At 40.6% G+C, this 18703-nt stretch overlaps 1 long non-coding RNA gene across 1 annotated transcript in view; it reads left to right on the top strand.

The window, feature by feature from the left end:
• The window catches only part of LOC105733849 (uncharacterized), a 94124-nt gene extending 81600 nt beyond the window's left edge, over positions 1-12524 (top strand). Inside the window, exon 3 of the long non-coding RNA XR_001111351.2 lies at positions 11799-12524. This is a non-coding gene — a long non-coding RNA (uncharacterized LOC105733849). The remainder of the gene's footprint in view (positions 1-11798) is intronic.
• Positions 12525-18703: the final 6179 nt, after the last annotated feature.

Genomic DNA, 18703 nt, shown 5'->3' with positions numbered 1-18703 from the left:
GCTTCAGCCCAGGAGTTCAAGGCCAACCTGGGAAACATAGTGAAACCCCATCTCTACAAAAAATACAAAATAAAAATTATCCAGGTGTGGTGGTGCATGCTTGTAGTCCTAGCTACTTAGGAAGTTGAGGTGGGAGAATTTCTTGAGCCCAGGAGGTCAAGGATGCAGTGAGCTGTGTTTGCACCACTGCACTCCAGTCTAGGCAACAGAGTGAGACCTTGTGTCAAAGAAAAAAATAATAATAAAAGGCTTCACATATACCATATCATCTAGTTTTCATTGTTAACATATTACTGTGGTATATTTGTCACAATGAAGGAACCAACATGGGTGCATTACTAATTAACTAATCCCTGCAGTTTCTTGAATGTTCACTAATTTTCCCCTAATATCCTTTTTCTGTTCTAGGATCCCATGCAAGTTACCCTGTTAAATTTAGTTGCCATGTCTTGTTTGTCCCCTCCTGTCTGACAGTTTCTCAGGCTTTCCTTAATTTTGATGACCTCGATAATTTTTAGAAGTTCTGGTCAAATATCTTGTAAAATGTCCCTCAATTTGGGTTTGTCTGACGTTTTTCTCATGATGAGATGGGGTTATTAGTTTGGGGGAAGAAGCCCTCAGAGGCAAGGTGTCTTCTCATCACTACATGCCAAACATACATATTATCAACATGACTTATCCCTGTTGATATTGACCTTGAACCCCAGGATAAGGTAGTGTTTGCCAGGTCTCCCTGCTTTCAAGTCCCTTTTTTCTTTCTCTTCCCATATTTTCCTCTTTGAAGCAAGTCACTAAGTACAGCTCAAACAAGAGGTAGGGAGCTAAGCTTTACTTTCTTGAGGGGAGGAGGATCTACATAAATTATTTAAAATTGTTTGGAATTCTCTGTGTGGGAAATTTGTCTCTTCCCCATTTATTGATTTATCTATTCAATCACTCGTTTATGTCAGTATGGACCCACGGATATTTATTTTATACTTTGGGCTATAATTCAGCACTGCATTGTTTATTTTGTTGCTCACATTGTCCAAGCTTTAGCAATTGTGAGCTCTTTCACTGGGCCCTTCTTCGCTTTGCCATGCTCTCAGACTTCTGTTTTTTGAGCACCTCTTTACTTTCTGGCTCTACAAGATGGTCCATTTTCATCTTGTGTATTCTCTGTCCCGGTCCTAGAATCATCCCTTTCCTCAAAGAGCCTTAGTTCCTTTTATTAGAGAATAGTAGAAACCAAGATCTGGGTGCTGGTTGTGCCCCACTGATACTGGGGTATCATTACCTTTAGGCCCTCTCAGCAGGCAGAGCTAGGAAATACATGTGTGGATACGAACACATTTCGCTACTTCCTTTTAATGTCCTTTGCTACTGACCTTTCCTTGTATAATGTATTCATGCCTTTGCCTTGTCCTCCAGTTTGATGCACATTTTGTTGTCTCCTGTCTTCCAAATTTGGTTCTAGTTCTCAGTTATGCTTTTATTGCATTTTCTCCTTCATTCAGTGATTATGATGTAAGAACAAATGTGTTCAGCTTGACTTAGCTTTTGGAACGTCTACTGTGCTCTTTCCTTGCAGACTATGTGGGTGACACTCAGATGCTGTAGGATACATAGAGGATGCTTTCTTTCTGGACCCTGTTTTGAGAATCTTATAATCGAATTATGTAACTGGAAAAAATATGACTGGAACATACTGTATATTCTCGTTTATGCTTCTTGGTGAGGAGGTGGTTTATTTCAGTCATTTGTGAACTTAATCATCAATTATTTGTTGAGCTCTAAAGAAATCAGGTATGATTTGAGGCCTTGAGGAAATAGTTTTGCATCAGTTACAGTCCTTATCACTACCCCTGGCTTCCAAGTTTTGGAATCTAAAGGAGACCAACAGGCAATGAATAAAGTGTTAGGATAGAGGTAAGCTGGAGGAACAGCAGGGAAAGAGGGGAAGGATTAATCAGTTCCATCTTGGCAGCACCCCCATTGCAGGCACAGTGCTTGATAAAGAAACTAAAAGCTGCTCTAGCAAATTTTATAAATAAAATCTATAAAAACAAGAAACAGAAGATTCTGGAGTGCTCTCTCCCCTTCAGACTCACTCTCTTATCCTCCCTTTGCTCTGTCCCTCACCAGCAGAGATCAGAGGCTGCAAGTTTTGGAGCATTAACATAATTGAGAATTTTATAAATTCTCTTCAAGGGGACATCATTAGATTCCATCACCAGGGAATAAAAATGAATCAGGATTCTAGAATCCAAGATGGGCTGTGTGTGGGGGAGTGGGGTGTGCCAGAAGGAGACAAGTCAAAAATGATGTAAGTTACTTGGCCTAGTGAATGGGAGTGAATGATGCTGGGCTGAAAATACTAAAATTGACTGACACGAGAGTATAGCAATCATTCAACACAGGTGCCATAGCTGGGTGGCATGAGTTCAAATTCCTGCACAAGTTACTTAACCCCTCTGTTTCTTCATTTGTAAGGTGGAGAGGATGACTGTACCTTATGTGAGGGTTATATGAGTTAATATAGATGTGTGCCTTAGAACAGTGCTAGATAGATAGTCAGTGTTGTATAATTAAGTGTTGGTGATCATTATTTTTATATATTGAATACTTTACTTTAGCAAGATACTCTACTAAATACTAGGAACTACACAAGATACTCCAGATATGGTTCCTCCCACTGTAACTCCCAATGGGGTCTCCTTGCCCTCTGTCCAGATAGAACTGATTTATCAAGACAGAGGAATTGCGATTGAGAAAGTTTAATTCAAGCAGAGCTGGCTGTATGGTAGACCGGAGTTTTATTATTACTCAAATCAGTCTCTGTGAAAATTTGGGGATTGTGGATTTTAAAGATAATCTGGTGGGTAGGGGGCCAGGTCGTGAGGAGTGTTGATTGGTTGGGTCAAAGACAAAATCACAGGAAGCTGAAGCTGTCCTCTTGCGCTGAGTCAGTTCCTGGGTGGGAGCCATAAGATCAGATGAACCAGTGTATTGGTCTGGGTGGCACCAGCTGATTCATTGAGTGCAGGTTCTAAAAAATATCTCGAGAACAGATCTTAGGTTTTATAGTAGCGATGTTATCCCTAGGAGCAACTGGGGAGGTTTAGAATCTTGTGGCCTCTAGCTGAATGACTCCTAAATCATAATTTCTAATCTCATGGCTAATTTGCTAGTCCTACAAAGGCAGTCTGGTCCCCAGGCAAGAGGGCTTGTTTCAGGAAAGGGCTGTTATCATTTTTGTTTCAAAGTTAAACTATAAACTAAATTCCTCCCAAACTAAGTTCCTTGTAGGCTATTAGTTCAGCCTACAAGGAATGAACAAAAATAGCCTGGAGGTTAGAAGCAAGGCAGATACGGTTAGGTTAGATCCCTTTCACTGCCATCATTTTCTCAGTTATAATTTTTGCAAAGGCAGTTTCACCACAATCTTTATCAGCAAGAACTTCTAATTTCTCTTCACCTAATACTTTTCAATAATCCAATTTTTTGGTTATGCCTTGAAGGAAATAATCTACCCTTTTTGCATTTATCTCTTCTTAGAAACCAGTCTTTCCTGTTAGGTAGCATATCTGGCTATTTATTAAGCTAGGAAGTACACGTAACTCTGTGAAACATAGACTTGGAGTGGAAACCTAGTCTAACGCAATGGTACTTGGATAATGAAGAACCTGGTTTACATTGCCCAGAAGAAAGTGAGGTATTTATTTATATGTCACTTTCCAATAGCAGTATCTTTAGATGTTTTGAAGGTCTTTAATTATGATTGCCAATTGTTAAGCAACACCAAGATAAGCATGCTGCACCATGAAAACAGTCACTTGGGCTACAATACGGACACATCTGCCATGATGTAGTGTTTAAAAAATATGATATATTTTGATTGAATACTCTCTTGCAAAATAATGAAAAAATGCTTGCTATTTAATTCTAAAATATTGGGCTGTCATTACTTGTCTGATTTATATGCTGGGGTTGAAAGTGCAGGACTATTGACAAGCTTAATGTTCTAGTTGTGTGTCTGTGGACCATTTAACTTCTCCTTCTTTACTGGTAAACAATCGAAAAGGTAAAATTGCCATAGTCTCTACTTTTCAGCAATACTACAAAGTTAAATAACAGAATCTTTTGGAAGTTCTCTGAGATCTCAACTGTCAATAGGTTTCACAATAAAACTTCATTATCCTGAGTTAGTAAACTAAAAGGCTGCTCATTGCCACATTAGAAGGTATGAAGGGCTGACCTATGTCTGCTAAAGAAAGAATCTAGAAGATAACTTTTAGCTTCAAGTAAAAATCGATGTCTTTTAGTAGTTCAAAATTAGAAAGTTTTGACTGGTTATAATTTCAAATTAGTTGATTTTTAAAAAAGATGTCTGGGGATCTGAAATACAAAGAATGGTCACATTTTAAAAGATTTTATATTATTAGGATGGTTTCAAAAATAGAAGTACCAACAACACAAATTCTTTTCATGGTTCTCTTGATCTCCCAAAAAGAAAACCCAAAATATTTCCTTTTGTCTGGGTTAATTTTGGGAGTCCAATCTTTAAGAAATTGATATGGTACCAGGAAATTTCACTGACTTCTCCCATCCCTGAACTCTCCTTGAAGACTTTCAGTCGGGTTAGTTTCAAAATTAATCCAGGCTTTTGAGGGCAGTTGGGCCCTCTGCGCTTGAATAGTTAAGTGAATAGTATTAAAAAAAAAAGACTACGCATTATTAGTAACTTGGAGGAACCAGAGTGAATGAACCGCTTTTCAGAACCTGCATGACAATTTTGAAAATTAAACCCAGTTAATAGAAAAAAATGCTAAATCAATGGCCATAAAATTTAATGGGTTTATAGCAGCCTTAACACAGTAGGACTGAATTATCATGTTAATTTAATTTCCATTTCTAAATGAACCAGAAGGCACAATAAAGGTCAATTAACCAGCTACCTTCCCTGTCTTCTTTTTCTTTTACTGCCAGGTTTTAAATCACATTCAGCCCCAAAGCACTCACACTGCTTCTGGAAGCTCATTAGTTTTTCTTGAAATTAAAACAAAAAAGAAAAAAGAAGAGGAAACAAAAACTAACAACCAACCATGTGCTGATTGAGACAACCACTGAGTATGTTCCACAATTATGGGGATATATGTATTCCATGAAAAATCTCTACCCTTGTAACAAGGAGGCTACAGACTCAGTCACACCAAGCCTAGGGAAACACACAAGTTAAAGGTCTCCATTATTGTGTGTACCAAGTGTTCATCTACAGTGAAAAAGCTGTGTGTGCCACTCTTAACATTTATGAGGCGAAGAAGGAAGGCAACTCCATCTGTATAATGTGGGTCTGCTGTTAGCATAGTGAGCACCTCAAGCTTTGCACAGCCTGCACTTTAAGCATTGAAACGTGTCACTTTTCATTAATAGGCTTTTAAAAATCACTTTAATAATTTACTTAATAGAGAAGAAAAAGAACTCGGTTGCCTCCCCTTTACCACCAAAAGAAAAAAAAAACAGTTTTTGGTTTGGGTATAATTAATTTATTGTTGCAATGAATTGGTTATCATTTGATCAAATGTAGATCAAAAGTTTTAAAAACTTCTGGTGTTTTCTAGCGATATAAACAACATTAAAAGACTAGATGGGTGGACAAAAAATATTTTTATTTTACTGATTTTTTTAGTCACTGAAATTGGTTTCTCATTCCATTTGCCATAATATGAAGTTATAATATTATATGTTAATTAGTCTGATTTGATAATTTCACAATGTATATATGCTCCAGATATCACAATGATCCCTATAAATATATTCAATTATTTTTAAATTAAAAATAAAATAAAACTAAATATATTATACTCACAGATGCAGTGGTTTTAAGAGGCATCCTTTTTATCTTTGAAACTTTTAATCTAGTGACAGTATTGAGCTTTCTAAAAAGTGTGACATGTTTGATCCACTTTTAAAGTTCTTGTGAAAGAACAGAAAAAATTGAAAAATTTTTTAAAATATATATTTTATTGCATTTTAGGTTTTGGGGTACATGTGAAGAACATGTAAGATTGTTGCATATTGTTGCATAGGTACACACATGGCAGTGTGGTTTGCTGCCTTCCTCCCCATCACCTATATCTGGCATTTCTCCCCATGTTATTCCTCCCCAACTCCCCACCCACCACTGTCCCTCCCCTAGTTCCCCCCGACAGACTCCAGTGTGTGATGCTCCCATCCCTGTGTCCATATGTTCTCATTGTTCAACACCCGCCTATCAGTGAGAACTTGTGGTGTTTGATTTTCTGTTCTTGGGTCGGTTTGCTGAGAATGATGGTTTCCACGTTCATCCATGTCCCTACAAAGGACACAAATTCATCGTTTTTTATGGCTGCATAGTATTCCATGGTGTATATGTGCCACATTTTCCCTGTCCAGTCTATCATCGATAGGCATTTGGATTGGTTCCAAGTCTTTGCTATTGCAAACAGTGCTACAATGAACATTCGTGTGCATGTGTCCTTATAATAGAATGATTTATAATCCTTTGGATATATACCCAGTAATGGGATTGCTGGGTCAAATGGGATTTCTATTTCTAGGTCCTTGAGGAATCGCCACACTGTCTTCCACAATGGTTGAACTAATTTACACTCCCACCAACAGTGTAAAAGTGTTCCTATTTCTCCACATCCTCTCCAGCATCTGTTGTCTCCAGATTTTTTAATGATTGCCATTTTAAGTGGCGTGAGATGTTATCTCAATGTAGTTTTGATTTGCATTCTCTAATGACCAGTGATGATGAGCATTTTTTCATGTTTGTTGGCCTCATATATGTCTTCTTCTTGTAAAGTGTCTGTTCATATCCTTCTCCCACTTTTGGATGGATTTGTTTGTTTTTTTCTCATAAATCTATTTTCATTCTTTGTAGATTCTGGATATTAGCCGTTTGTCAGATGGGTAGATTGCAAAAATTTTTTCCCATTTTGTTTGTTGCCGATTCACTCTAATGACTGTTTCTTTTGCCGTGCAGAAGCTGTGGAGTTTAATTAGATCCTATTTGTCTATTTTGGCTTTTGTTGCCAATGCTTTTGGTGTTTTAGATATGAAGTCCTTGCCTGTGCCTATGTCCTGGATGGTTTTGCCTAGATTTTCTTCTAGGGTTTTTATGGTATTAGGTCTTATTTTTAAGTCTTTAATCCATCTAGAGTTAATTTTAGTATAAGGTGTCGGGAATGGGTCCAGTTTCTGCTCTCTGTACATGGCTAGCCAGTTTTCCCAACACCATTTATTAAACAGGGAATCCTTTCCCCACAAAATTGAAATTTTACAACTGAAATTCTTTAAACACCAGAAATACTGAAATGGTTTTGTCAACTGCATGGGTATTTTCTGGGATGGAAGGGATGCATTGTGCTGTTCTGCTCCTGCCTCCCCTCAGATTGACACTGGGTCACATAAAGCCCTTAGTCATTGGCATGGGCATGGTGGCTCCTCACTGAATGCTGACCTCCTCTCCTCCCTCCTCCCCTCTCCACCACAGCAGGGCTCTCCCTGAGCTACAGAGATGAATTCTAGGAGCAAATGTCAGCCAAGTGCCTGCTGTGGCTTCTTGCCACTTGCTAACAGTTTTCTAAAATTGACGAAGACATTCGTTTACAGTGGATTCTCAAAAATTATTGCTGATTAAAAGAACATTATGTTCTGCCCTCTTCCTGCCCCCAGCTTGATTTTGGGACTGAAGAGGTTGTTTTTGCAGATCAGGCCATTGTATCATGAATCCTATCACGGAGCTGTTGGTATGATTTAGCTGCTAGTATCACTGAAGTCACTGGATTGTGACTTACCATGTGCAGACGGGGACTGTAAAGGAGCAATTTGGGTACATGCGAGGGTAGACAAGGAGAGAATAAAGAGGAAAAATGGCAGCAGAAGGAAGAATGAAAGAAGATAAGAACAGAAGAAAGCCATGGCAATGCATGCCCTTCATAACTGCACTCATGAGGCAGAATTACCCACTCCCAGGTTTGCCAAGTTCTTTGTGAACAATCCCCACCATGCATATCTTGATTATTGACCTAGCTGCTTGCCTCACTGCTGGTATTACTTGCTGTCATGGTCAGGTCCAAAGATGACAGACTTTGAAACATTCTGTTTTGAGGGTTTGAGAAACTTTCTCCCAGGTCATAGGCTGACTGGCGTTGCTACCCACCATTATCCAATATTTCCTAAGCCAATGTCTCCCAGGAGCTGTCCTATCAGAATATAGGACTGTGTTTACAGCTTTTCTGCCATCTGGCTGTGTGGTTTTGGAAGTCACTTCACTTGTCTGGGCCCTGGTTTCCTCAGTGGTGAAGGGAAGAGTTTGACCTTGAAGCGACTTCTAGCTCCAACTCTCTGTGGTTCACTGAAGCCCCATTGCGAGCATGGGGCAAGATTGTAAGGCAAGATCAAAGTGCTCCAGCTTGCCCTTTTTCCTGAGATTCACTTCTTGTTCAAAGTTAAACAGCTGACTTTTTTTCCCCTGGGAACCTGTGAGTGTGTGCAGGTACACAGACACATATTTACATACACACAAGTGTATGCATGCATCTATGTGTGTGTGCGTGTGTGTGTCTGTGTATGTATTCTACAGTAGCCTGAAATTTTAGTAATGGTGTTCAGTGCTTTAAAGGAAGAATTTGAATGTTCTCTAAGTAAAAGGACAATGAAAAGAGGAACAAAGTCTGTTTCCTGACCATCTTGAAAATGTTTGGATGAACAGTTACGTTCTTTTATTGAGATGGATCTCGTGTATGTATAGATGTGTGCTTGTTTTTAGTTTCAGCCTGTCAGAAAAACTGGAGAGAAATGGTACACATTACCCACTCACAAACATCCATCCATCTTCATTACATAGTGTATATATATTTTTAGGGACAATACCTTATATTACACATAGACCTCCCCAAGAGAATCCGACATTACACTGGGGCAGGGAGTCTGATGCCTTATATAAAATGGGCCAGGTTGATGACTGGTAAAGAAAAACACAAATTGGCTACATAGCAGGATTTACTTTATTTTCTTAAAAATGTGTTTGCTAAGAATGTAGAGTGGTAGGAACATTTTTTGGAGTGTTTACCTTTTTTTTTTTTTTTTGACATTTGGAATGATTGTATAAATTCATGATGCTAATAGAGCGTGGGTGGGTGTCCTTCCTTTACATTGTAGAGCCACTGTCAGGAGGGAAAAAAGGAGCCAGGCTGGCAGCAGAAGGGCCCTTCTGTGCAGGGACAAGAGCCATTTGGTTCCCTCTGGGCTCCCTCCTGTCCATGTCCATGAGCAGCCAGAGAGGGACACAGGTGACAACTCTGGGCCTAATAGCCCTTTCTCTATTTTTATCTCTCAGCTGGGGGTTGAATGTTCTTATTTTATAGTCACTTGCCCTTTTCAACTCTGAGAAGAGAGATGGTTTCTCCCTCCCCCAACTCTATTATCTGCGTTTTGTGTTCTTTGTTCCAGAAAGAAAAGAGAAACAAATCCCTAGGATTATTTCTCCAAGAAGTTTCTTACATTTGGAAAACTGCATCCAAATGTAGCTGAGTGCTGTGTGAGGTGATGCAGGCTGCCCCACTTCTGCCCAGAGGGTAGAGAGATTGTGGGGCACATCTGCAGCCTGGGCATCAGGCAGGTGTGAAGGTGGCTTGGTTAGGCATGGGAAGATGACTGTGGTGTGCCTGAGAAACAAGTAAATCATCTTTAATCCTCTCGATGCCGCCCGGGTTCTCCATTGTTATCAGCAAAATAGTGACTGGTACTTCCATCCATCCATCCATCCATCCATCCATCCATGTATTAATTGAATTAATATGCACTTGATGAGCCTTTCTGTGTCAGGAACAGATGCCTGGCATGTAAAATGAAATAAGTCTACCAATGGAAGACACAACAACAAGAACTTTGATTTATTGAGGTTTACAATTTGCTAGGTACTATGCTGAGTTCTTTGTATGTGCCATTTTTTTCATCATTTATGACCCCATTTTACAGATTAGGAAACTGAGATTCTAAAGGGCTTGCTCAAGATCACATAGCTAGTAAGTGACAGAGTCACATTTGAACCAGAATCACAGCAATATTGTAATGAATTTATTTGATCTTCAACCCTATTTCTTGGCATACATTCCTGAAATCCTTAGAATCTCCAAAATGATATCTTTTTGTATACTTATGGTTGACTGAAGGCTAAAAGCTCCTAAGCAGCTTCTGGATAGAGGCTAGTCGCCTGAAAGATCAAGGCATGATTAGAGGGTTGAGAATTTCAGCCCCTCTCCCCACCTTCTGTGAAGGGAGCTTCCACACAGCTGAAAACATGGAGGCTCCTGGAGGGTGGAGTGCAAAGGATGGCATGGAAGCTTTGGGTCCTTTTCCCCATACCTCACCCTATGCAACTTCATCTGTCTCGTTTGTAGTATCCTTCATAATAAGGGTAAACGTAAGTGTTTCCCTGAGTTCTGTGAGCCACTCTAGCAAACTAATAGACACCAAAGAGGGGATAATAAGAAACCCAATTTGACGCCAGTTAGTTGGAAGTTCTGGAGGTCCAGACCTGCAACTCATGGGGGTGGGGGCTGGTCTTGTGGGACTAAGTTCTCAACCTGTGGGATCTGACCCTATCTCTAGGGAAATAGTGTCAGAATTGAATTAAATTAGAGGATACCCAGCTTGTGTCCACTGCAGAACTGACTGCTTGCTTGTTGTGGGGGAAAATCCTCCACATATTTGGACACAGAAGTCTTCTGTGTTGATTGCTGCTGTGGTATGAGATTGGAGAATAACATAATTTGAGTTGTTTTTTTGGCTCACAACCATCTTACTCTAAAACGTCACATGAGGAGAACATTGCACTAGACAATGATAAATGCAATGATGAAGCATGCCTGGGCGCTGAGTAATCAGAGAAGAGGGACTCCAACCACCTTTGAGAGTCAGAGAAGGCATTTTGGAGATAATGGTTTTTGAGTTTAATGTTCAACTATAGACCTGAAATAGCAGATTGAGCTGCTACTGGAGATTCTAGGCAGAAGGGATAACTTGTGAAAACAAGTGTGTGTGGGAGGAATCGAAAATACTTTGGTGTTTCTGAAACATCAGAGGCAAGGAGTGGTGAGAGATGAGGCTGGAAAGGTGGAGAACAGGGCAGGTCATGGCAGATCTTTTAGAATCTACAATGCCAAGTAGTCTAGGTGAAAAGTGTTTGGGGCTGGACATGACAGGCACAGTAGGCTGGCAAGAAGGAAGAGAAGGAAGACTTGATTCTGATTGAGAGGGCATGGGAGAGATGGAGAGGGTACGGGATGCCTCCAAGACTTCTAGCTTGGTGACTGGATGGATAGAAATGCCAACCATGGATACAGAGGACTCAGGAGGGGGACTGGGCTTAGGCAAAAGGTGCTGAGCAGTTTTATTCTTCACCAGTCTATAGTTATAACCTCATATTATTAAGTTTTTAAAAATAGCAGGTCAAATGGTACTGAATGGATTTCATACTTACTATGATTTGTAGTTAATTATTAACTTATAATTTCATAAATAACATCTTTCTTGCCTGGGGGAAATAAAATACATTTGCTATAATCATGAAAATCCAAGAGTTAAGTAAGCCATAATTTATGAATACTAACAATAAGAACAGCCACTTATTGAGCACGTACATGGTCCAGATATTGTTCTTTATGCTTTACTTCTATTAATTCCATTCCTTTTGCCACTGATATTTTAGCTTGAAAACCTAAGTGGCAGCCACCCTGGAGTTCACTCATGTCTTGCTGTGGATGCAGGTCCAATGGTGTCGGTCTACCAGGGATGAAGCTGAGCGTGGTACAGCCCTCATGGCCTGGTGACTGAGACCCACAAGACAGCTGTGTGAAAATCCATCTCAAAGCCTGTGACACTCACCATCATTCAGCCTCTGCTGCTTCTGATGCTGGGATTATTTGGAATTCTGCCTGGGATATTCTGGAATATCTCCTGGAATATTGCTTGGGATATTTCCCTGGCATCTGACTATCACTTCAGATTTCATATCTCTATTGGGCATTGTTATAAATTCTTTCCCATCAATTTATTCTTGAAAGACTTCCTTGTTCACTTTTGCCAGAGACACTTCTCCTGATAGTCTAGTACAAGTACACTTACAAAAATGCATTTTTTTTCTGTTATTTATATAGGATTTTGTGACAAGAATGTAGTAGATCCTGTGATGTTGTTGTTAAGATCCCTTTAAGGACTGAACGACTTATTTCTTCAGCTGCCCAATGTTGGCCCCCTTCCTAGGAAAGCCTTCATCCAGTGACTCACTGACATAGAGCTCAACCTTCTCACCCAAATTGGTACTATTCTAAAGGGGTCCACCCAACCTCACAGCTTCCTGTGGTGTTGGGAGAGGCCTCCATTGAGAACCATTCAGCCTAGCTTTTCCCTCTGTCCATTTTTGCTTTCTGCTCTTCCCTTGCACAGGTGTTGATCCCCAAACTACTCCCTAATAAACCTCCTCCATGTTAACCTCTTAGTGTCTGCTTCTGCTCCTGCTTCTGCTTCTGGGAGAGCCCAAACTGTGACAGTGGAGAAGTGAAAACATGTTCTTATGTAGACATCCTGACAGATTTATTTTTTTCCTTTTTGAGACAGGGTCTTGCTCTGTGGCCCAGATTGGAGTGCAGTGGCACGATCTCAGTTCACTGCAACCTCCGCCTCCTGGGTTCAAGCAATTCTTCTGCCTCAGCCTCTTGAGTAGCTGAGATTACAGAAGTGCACCACCACACCTGGCTAATTTTTTTGTATTTTTAGTAGAGACGGAGTTTCACCATGTTGGCCAGGCTGATCGTGAACTCCTGGCCTCAAGTGATCTGTCCTCCTAGGGCTCTCAAAGTGCTAGTATTACAAGTGTGAGCCACCGTGCCAGAATATACATCCTGAAGGATTTTTCATGCTTTTTACACTGCTTACTTTGAGATCATGGACTTTTAAAAAATAAGATATTGAAATAAAGCTAATTCTCCTCTCCAATGCCAGTTCACTCTTCTTGGCTTTTTATCAGAGACACCAGGTTGTTTGGTTCCCAACTCTCTCTCCTTCCTCTCCCCACAGCTGGCACTATGTGACCCTTACTTAAGAGCTCAGCCTCCCATTGCCCAGGGCCTAATGTGTTTCTAAGTGGAAAACACTTAGCAATTTTTTTTTTGTTTGTTTTTTTCCGAGACGGAGTTTTGCTCTTGTTGCCCAGGCTGAAGTGTAATGGCGTGATCTTGGCTGACTGAAACCTCGGCCTCCCAAGTTCAAGTGATTCTCTTGCCTCAGCCTCCCAAGTAGCTGGGATTACAAGTGCTTGCCACCAAGCCTGGCTAATGTTTTTGTATTTTTAATAGAGACAGGGTTTCACCATGTTGGCCAGGCTGGTCTTGAACTCCTGACCTCAGGTAATCTGCCTGCTTCGGCCTCCCAAAGTGCTGGGATTACAGGCGTGACCCACTGCGCCCAGCCAGCAGTTTAAGTCAGATTCTCCTAAGCAGACCCTAAGACCAAGATTTGCATGTAAATGCTTTATTATGGAAGTGTCCCCAGAAGAAAGGGAATGGGAGAAGCAAGACAGGGAAGAAAAGGAAGCCAAAGGGTAAGATCTCAGGCAGAGTCCCCTGGAGGGTAGTTTTGCCTGATCTATAGAGGAACTCTGAGGTGTCAATTGTACAGTAGTCATATGTCATTTGAGATAGCTTACTGAGAAATGTTTTATTAGGCCATTATGTTGCGTGACAGTCACAGCGAACTTACAAAAACCTAGATAGCAGAGTCTACTACATGCCTTGGCTATGTGGATAGCATATTGCTCCTAGGCTGCAAACCTGTACAGCATGTTACTGTATTGAGTACTATAGATAACTGTAATACAATGGTAAATATTCATGTATCTAAACATAGAAAAGATACAGTAAAATATGATATAAAAGATAAAAAATGGTGCACCTGTATGGGACAGCTTCATTATAATCTTATGCGACCACCTTCATACGTGCCATCTGTCATTGACTGAAATATCTTTATGTGGCACATGACTATACCCTCTAATTTTCCCACCTCAGACAGGGGAGTTGGGCTTTCATGCTCTTGCACTCAGTAGTCACATTGTTGGACGATGATTCTCTGTTGGAAGAGCTGGAATGTAAACCCCCAGGCACTTCTGGCTCTCTGCCTATGAGGGGCAAAGCCACTCCAGTGCCATGAGGGTTGTCCATCAAAGAACACATACACATGCTGGATGTTGGGAGCCAGAGCACAAAGAAGCTAGAGAAGGGGCACCCAGAGACAGCAGGAAGGGCATGAGGGGGTTCTGAATGGGGAAATGACCTTGTCTGCCGAGTAGGTCCATTGCCATCATCCTCATCAGTCTGGTCTTGGTGCCATGCTCCAATATTCATAGTGGGTTCTGATAGGAGGCTTTTGAATACTGGCCTTACAAGTTGTATTAGTCCTTTCTCACACTGCTATTCAGAAATACCCAAAACTGGGTAATCTACAAAGAAAAGAGGTTTAATTGGCTGATGGTTCTACAGGCTGTACAGGAAGCATGATGCTGGCAACTGCTCAGCTTTTGGGAACACCTCAGGAAACTTACAATCATGGCAAAGGCCAAGGGGGAGTAGGCAGTTCACGTGTAAAAGACAGAAGCAAGAGAGAGAGCGAGAGCGGGGAGCTGCTACACACTTAAACAACCAGATCTCATGAGAACTCACATACTATCACGAGAACAGCACCAAGGGTATGATGCTCAAATATTTTTGAGAAATCCACCTGCATAATCCAATCACTTCTCCCAGGCCCACCTCCAACATTGGGGATTACAATTTGACATAAGATTTAGGCAGGTACACAAATCCATACCATATCACAAGTATCCTGTCTCTACCATAGTAGAACTTGTAGGCTATTTCATTTTGCATTGGACTGCATTCCAATGAGCCTGTCTGGATGAGTTAGTTGCAAAATGCCCCATCAGATAATGAAATTAGTTAATCTTTTCAGAGAGGTGCTCTGCATTCGTTATCTAAATGCTGAAGAGTGTTTGCCAAAAGCAGCAATCCTGGTGTTGGTCTAATTGATATTGAGCTGATCCTCATGGTAGTAATTGCCCAACAAGCATAGTTGCTCTTTACGCCACTTTCAGAATGAAAATAGGAAATGTGACATTAGCATAAAGGAGGATGCTATGACAGGAGGTCATGGATCCAAGTTATCAAAAGATGTATCTAATGGTCTGGATGGAAATTAAAGAGCAGGTGAGCTAGGATGTTTGTATCATTTGGGACTGCAATCTGCTCTGTCAAGAGCTCATTTCCTATCTATTTTGATCACTTTTGGTATTACAGTAAAGGCTCCAGAGGACTATTAAAAGCCAGGAATCAATATCAAGATCATGCAACTTGGCCCATAAATGGTTTCTGTCTATAAAATTAAAGGCTGACAATAGAGTAATAAGTGCTACAAGTCTCAAATTATTTCTAAACATTTTTTTCTAATAGATAAAATAGAGTGTAGTCATAATCCACAATAGAAAAGCCACCCCAAATGCATTTGTGTTCTTCCTGTAGGAAATTCTATTGAGAAATCCAGATATGCAGTTGTGCAAGAGCAAGCTGGTGTGGATTTTTAAATGGATATTCTGAAGAAAACTAGGTAAAAAGGATAGAGGGCTTCCCTTCTTTACTAACACTCTGTTTTGTAGAAATTATAGTGTAGGTGATTAAGTCAATAATTTTGCATGAGTTGGTATATAGAATGGGTTTGTGGTGGAAAAACTCTTCCTGCTGTAGACAGATCATTATTTGAATGAAATCTAAAGGGTAGAGGCACTGGGTTTGAATTAGAGAAAGTTCTAGGGTGTTGAAAGCATGACATGACAGTAACGGTTCTAAAGATAAGAAAGAAAAAGCACCAATTATTGAATTAATGACAACAGCATGGTCAGGTAGGCAGATATTGAGATCTGTGTGCTGTGGGCTACAGAAAGGCAACACAATGAAGGAAAAAATAGAGAGAGAGAGAGAAAGAGAGAGACGATTCTTAAAGAATGCTTAGGGTAAAATCAAGGAAACTCAGTTCAGTCATTAAGTCTAACACAAGGAGAAAGTGCAAGACTGAAAAACAAACAAAGAAAGGCAAGAACCAGGAGACAGACAGCTAAGAACTCTCATATCATATCGTAGTTCAAAACAGATCTTGATCGATGCTAAGTAGCTATCTGTATTCCTTTCTAATAAGTACTAATAACCCTTAGTTAAACTATAAGTAGACTGTATTTCCTTAACATGATAAAGAATGTCTGAAACTAATAGCCAAGCTTATGTTTAAGGGGAAACACTTAAGATGTTCCCATCAAATTAAAAAAGTCAGAGAAAAATACTTGTTATTAACAAGCTTTTGTCTGGAAGTTATCGTCAACAGAGTAAGTTGAGGAAAAGAAAGGAAGTATAAATGTTGGGACTTGGATGATGTCACCATGGAAGTTTGCTGCTGGGAGTGATCTCAAGAGAGAGCTTTCTGTTCAGCTGCACAAAGTGCGGTTAGTTGATGATCTCCACTTCTAGTAACTTCAGGTTTACCTCAGCTTCCCAGGCAGCTCCTGGCCAATGATGGACCACTGTTGTTCAATGTGGAACTCCTCTAATGAACATTTCCCCTGTCTGGAGCTTCTAAGTGGGTTGGCTGAGACTGGGTTGGGTCTCCATCATAGTTGGAGACCCTCCATACCCAGTTTTTATTCCTTCCCCTTTTATTTTTCATGGGTGTTAGGCCCATGCACTTTTTGCATCTTAACTCCATTTCAGTGTCTGCTTCTCAGAAGACCAAATGACAGTTTTGGTAGCAAAAGTAGCCCCAAAAAGCAGGAGATATGATAGGGCTTGAGGACTGAATCATTCACTGCTGCCTGGCAAGGATGTGTGACATAGACACTATGGCAAGAAGTAGCCGTCCAATTGCTAAACCTGGTAGAGTTGTCTGGTTGTTACTAAGTTGCACTGATGCCTTACAGAGGAATAAGAAAAGTTGGAAGCAGCTAACAAACAATTGAATATTGACAGAGACCTTTTGTCGTTTTCAGACTCTTACTTCTTGCAGTCTGTGAGCAGAATAAGCCTAAGACCAACCCAGGATTTAACAGAGTTGCCAAGCTCCTAAGATAATTGACTAGTCCATGAAAGGCATGTATGCAAGGACCGGGGGCCTTGTTGAAAACACATGGGACCCTGACACATGAGATGGTGACATCTGGATTGATGCCCCCAAAGATTTTGGCTCCTCAGACTCCATTGACTCCTCAGAGTTGCAGCTAGCTCACTCATTCCTTCTAAGACTGGGCACTCTCCCCAGGTGGGAACACACTGTAGAGACATCTTTCTTATGAAACAGTAGATTTCCTCCTTAGGATCCATTCTCATCTCTTCTCCTACTCACAAGGTTGATCATTTTGGTTAAGTTGCAGCAAAACCCAGCTAGGGACACACTGGGTCTGATAAAGGAGGAAAAGGAGCTGCAAGAATTAGCTGGCATTAACTGCTAGGAGTGGGGAGAGACTCTAGGGGACTGGATTTGAGGTTGATTGACCAAGAAGTCTAGAACGTGAGACTGGATAAGAGTAAGCTTATTAATATGGGAACTTTCTTTCAAGATACAGAATTTAATATCCTGGCAAAGACCTTGGAAGCTTTCTGAAAACAGTGACCAACAGTTTAAATGACTGAATTACTGTGGCACATAATGGAAAAGGGATTAAAAAGCCCATTGAAATGGACATTTGGATGAATTATGCAAGGCCAGAAAACTCATCTAAGAAGTATGTTCCATGGGAGTCCAGGGCATACACCAAGCCCAGGTGGGAGAGGCGCCAACATCACCAAGTTCAGTGGTAGCTGACAGGCTGAAAAAATGAACAATGGGCAGTATAAAGAGCTTGGGAAAACAAAACCCAATTTTTGTAGCAATTGTCCCAGAATGGTCGGGACTTAGCCAATAATGGCCAGCTTCCTTATTTTTGCTTTTGATTCCAAGTCAGGACCAACCACAAAAAGCCAAATCTGCTCATCAAACCAATCTCATAGGATGCCTCACTTCCAGTTAGCCTGCCTCCAGCTTCCTTGTGCCATCAACCTCCAAACAGCATACTTGAAGCCTCCCCTTATTTTTCATTCTAAATCTTTTTGCTCCCCTGTCTGCCTGTGAGTTTAGGCCAAACACAGTGATGGTGACTGAATTCCTTGTAGCAAGCTCTGTTTATTATCATTTGGGTGGTCTTCAACTATTTTTACTTGGCTCTCTTCTGCAGGCAAAGGCTGATGGCAGGATAAGTTGTCACAATCCTAATGGATACGAATGAGGGTGATGGAGGTCTGAAGCTACAGAGGCCAAGGTTAAATGGCAGCTAAGAAGGCTGAACCTACAGAAAGTTGTGGAGAGATAGTTAAGAAAATTACAATGCTAGGGGATGAAATAGGAAAAGAGTCAAAGAATGTATTGCCCAATATATATATTTAATCAAGAAAAGCAATCATGAGAGAGTGAAAGTTCTCTGCAAGGAAAACTACAAAACACTACTGAAAGAAATCATAGATGACACAAACAAATGGAAACACATTTCAATGCTCACGCATGGGAAGAATCAACATTGTGAAAATGACCACGCTGCCCAAAGCAA

Source organism: Aotus nancymaae, unplaced genomic scaffold, assembly GCF_030222135.1.
Source record: "Aotus nancymaae isolate 86718 unplaced genomic scaffold, 86718_ANA_hifiasm-v0.15.2.pri h1tg000036l, whole genome shotgun sequence".
Taxonomy (NCBI): domain Eukaryota; kingdom Metazoa; phylum Chordata; class Mammalia; order Primates; family Aotidae; genus Aotus; species Aotus nancymaae.
Note: the sequence above shows the minus strand (reverse complement) of the source record. Positions and strands in the feature narration are given on the sequence as shown.